The sequence below is a fragment of the Myotis brandtii genome, unplaced genomic scaffold (assembly GCF_000412655.1).
Source record: "Myotis brandtii unplaced genomic scaffold, ASM41265v1 scaffold754, whole genome shotgun sequence".
NCBI lineage: Eukaryota > Metazoa > Chordata > Mammalia > Chiroptera > Vespertilionidae > Myotis > Myotis brandtii.
Genome location: NW_005371012.1, coordinates 310,210 through 314,518, shown reverse-complemented (window position 1 = coordinate 314,518; position 4,309 = coordinate 310,210).

Below are 4,309 nucleotides of genomic sequence, written 5' to 3'. Positions count from 1 at the left end.
TGGGACCCTCTAGAGCTCTAGTGGGTCCCAGGTTGTTAGGCAGCTGGAGTGGGAGTGGAAATGCCATAAAATGTCCACAGTCCTGGCTGTGCCCACGGCCTGGGCTGCTCCTTCAGGCCCTGTCTGAGGGATTAGGGCTGATTCTCTCAAAAGGGAATTTTCCATGGGTGGAAGATTTACAGGCTCAGGGTGGGCCATGTGTTAGTTTGGGGCAAATCCCTCAGCATTCCTGCTGCCAAGCCCTCAAAGGAATGAGGCCAAGGCACCCCTTACCCCCAAGACCCCTTCGTGGACATTTTAGCATCTACGTGATTTTTAATCCCTTCAGGGAGACTTTCTATCCTGCAGTCCCAACCCACCCCACTGTTGCTGTTTGTCTGCCAGCTGGGTCGAGCATCAAGGGGAAGGGGGGTTTATACTCACTGAAAGACTACTGACCCTACCGGGAAACCAACCTGTTTACTGTACTGTTGTAAATATCATACCCTTTATATCCTGTATATTGGCTTCTTTTAAATAAAGTGAAATGTCTTAGAATTGATGGTGTACTTTTTTCTTTTTTTAACTGAGGATAAAATGGCAAGAGGACGGAGGGCCACATAAACACGAATGCAAACTAATTAGCCAATGAGTGGTGACATGGGGAAATTTCACATCATCTGCATCTCACAATAACATCTCTACAAGTAGGGAAAGCAGGATTTATTACACACATTCTACAAAAGGGGAAGTGAGAGCCAGAGAGATCACAGGCTGAGTAACTGGCACGCCTAGTTTGGAAATGAGGTCCTGTTAATCCCAAAATCCCCGTTTCGTAAACTTCCTCACAGTGCCCACGAGAGGCCAGCTCCCAGACGCTGAACTTGACATTGTCCAACGTTCCAGTTTTTTCTTGTTAATGGCCAACTTCAGGAAAGCACTGCCCTGTAGGAGCGGCCCCCCGTCCCCAACTAGGGTTTTCTTCAAGGATCAAGAGAAACAGCCCCATCAATCCCTGTAGAGAATGCCTGAGAAGGCACATGGGCATTTCTTTAATTATTGTCAGCTGAAGCCAGTGGTGTTGGCAAAGCCACATCCTGGAAACATGCTTTGCCAAAAGGCAGGAGTGTTGTCAGCTTGACCTTCAACCCAGGTGCCAGGGGGTGGGTTTTGTTATTTAAATCCAGCCAAGCACCAGGAATGAATACGACTCAGGCCCACCCAAGAATGTACATAATCTCCGTTGTCTTGACTTTTAGTAAAACTTCCTGTTTTTTTGCAGTATAAAATAAACACACTGTATTGGCTCTGGGTCCCTATCCCTGTCTCTCCATCAGAGGACAGTGGTCCCACCCGGTCCCAGCTTTTCCTTCCATTCTCTGTGTCTGTCTCTTTCATTTTCTCAATCCCCAGCCACCCCTATTCAGGAACCGGACTGCTCTCTAACAGAACTGGACACGGAGAAGAGAGACATATTTACAATCCCAATCCACTTTTTTGCCGTATCCAAGACTTTCGCTTATTGTCGTTTCTTTTTTCCAACTCACAGCTGTTTCTATTCCCCGAGTGTGACCTTCTGAAGGAAGAGTAGCATGGGATACTGAGGTCATTCTAAGGTGGGCATTATTACTCCTAATTTTAAAAATTTTTATTTTTATTGATTTCAGAGAGGAAGGAAGAGGGAGATAGAAACATCCATGATGAGAGAGAATCATTGATCGGCTGTCTCCTGCAAGTCCCCCACTGGGGATTGAGCCCACAACCCAGGCATGTGCCCTTGACCGGAATCGAACCTGGGACCCTTCAGTTCGCAGGCCAAAGCTCTATCCACTGAGCCAAACCGGCTAGGGCTATTACCCCCACTTTATAGACAAGGAAACTGAGGCCCAGGGAAGTTATGTATTTTGTCAATGTCATAGGGAGGAACCACAATAAGAATTGGAACGGACTCCTTAGCAGGTTGTGAACGTAAGAAACATTCACATCTGTAAGGAATTTTTTGTGTGAGTTCATTTGAGCCAAACTGTCAATAATTGGTGGGAAGCAGAATCTCCATGGATGAGATAATGCTCCAAAGAATGGCAGTCTTGCACTTTGTTTTATACATTACAATCCAAAGAGGAGACATACGTGGGTTACATGAAATCCATTGGTGATAGATTTGGGGGGTGGGAGAAAACAAAGCCAGGGAGGTGGGGGAAGCTCTGGGATTGGACAAAAAGTGAAATGATAGACACATACTTCTTTTAGGTGGGAGCAAGAAAGTTAAGTCAACAATTACTCAATAACAACGAGGGGATTTGTGGTCTCCGCAGAGCAGTGCCTGTGCTTTGAGGGGTCCAGAAGAAGGAAAATTTGGATGTCCCAATGATATGTTAGCATAGATGCAAAAAGACACTAGGGTCAGTTAAGGCAAAGATTGACCTTTGTCAGGGAAAATACCGGCCTAGGATATGACTACCCACCATATACTGCTTTTTAATGTAAAAAGTTTTAATTTCAGGTCTCTGAGTTTGCAAGACTGCCACACAGGCCTTCCCTGAGCTAGTCAGGTTAGCATGTGGCCCCTTTTCATCCACAAGGTTCTCAGATCACACTGCTAGAGGAAATATAAACAGAAAAATTAGAAGAGAGTGTTAAGAAAAGCTGTAACAGTTGTTAATGTAAAAAGACATTGAAACCTGTAAAGAATTTTTGTGAGTTTATTTGAGCCAAACTGTCGACATATGCTGGGAAGCAGAACCTCAACGAATTGAGATAATGTTCCGGAGAATGGCAGGTTACGTCTGTATTTATACATTGCAGTCAAAGGAAAGGGACGTAGGTGGGTTACATGAAATCCATTGGTGATAGATTTGGGGGGTGGGAGAAAACAAAGCCAGGGAGGTGGGGGAAGCTCTGGGATTGGACAAAAAGTGAAATGATAGACACATACTTCTTTTAGGTGGGAGCAAGAAAGTTAAGTCAACAATTACTCAATAACAACGAGGGGATTTGTGGTCTCCGCAGAGCAGTGCCTGTGCTTTGAGGGGTCCAGAAGAAGGAAAATTTGGATGTCCCAATGATATGTTAAGGCTCAGTTAAGGTAAAGGTTGACCTTGTCAGTGAAGATACCGGCCTAAGGAGGTAACTACCCACCATAACTGCTTTTAGTTAAAGTTTAATTTCAGACCATCCTTTGTGGTGACTTTAGGTCTCTGAGTTTGCAAGACGGCCATGCAGGCCTTCCCTGAGCTGGTCAGGTTAGCATGTGGCCCCTTTCGCCCACACAGCACTTTAGGAATGCAATGGGTCCCTAAGATCTGTCATCAGAAAGGCTCAGAATCCGCCCTGACCCCGTGGCTCAGGGGTTGAGCGTTGACCTATGAACCAGGAGGTCACGGTTGGATCCCAGTCGGGGCACAAGCCCAGATTGTGTGCTTGATCCCTAGTGTGGGGCACGCAGGAGGCAGCCAGTCCATGAGCCTCTCATCACTGATCTATCTTTCTCTCCCTCTCCCTTTCTCGCTGAAATCAATAAAATATCTATAATAATAAAAGCGTAATATGCTAATTAGACCAGACATACTTTTGGATGACCTTCTGGAGAAGCCAGCCCGCCTCGGTAGGCAGAGGACCCTCAGCCGCCATGGCAGGCGGGGCCAAGGCAGTCGTCCTGTCCGCAGTTGAGCCACTTGCACGAATTTCGTGTATCAGGCCTTTAGTATTTAAGAAGAAAAAAAAAAGAAAGGAAGGAAGGAAGAAAGACTCGTAATCGAGTTTTAAATAACATTCAAGCCTTCACCAAATGTCTCCAAGAGAAAACTTGAGCGTTGACCTATGAACCAGGAAGTCACGGTTGGATCCCAGTCTGGGCACAAGCCCAGATTGTGTGCTTGATCCCTAGTGTGGGGCACGCAGGAGGCAGCCAGTCCATGAGTCTCTCATCATTGATCTATCTTTCTCTCCCTCTCCCTTTCTCTCTGAAATCAATAAAATACATTTAAGAAGAAAGAGAAGAAGAAAAAGAAAGACTCGTAATCGAATTTTAAATAACATTCAAGCCTTCACCAAAGGTCTCCAAGAGAAAACGAAAATTTTGATCCAGGGAGGGGAAAAATTACACTGCAGGCGCAGCTGGTTCCGCGGCCAGAGGTTTTGAAGGAAAAGCTAGGCGTAGACCAGCTCAGATTTTATCTTTTATTGACCTTAATCGTCAAAGAATTGAGCTGCTTTCTTTATCTGGGCGCCAGGCCCGGGGAATGTGGTCCAGCGCCCGGGGAGAGGGAGAGGGTTCCTGGGTCCTGGTCCGGGAGCTGGAGGCGGGGGCGGCGGGCTCCTCCCCAGGCCC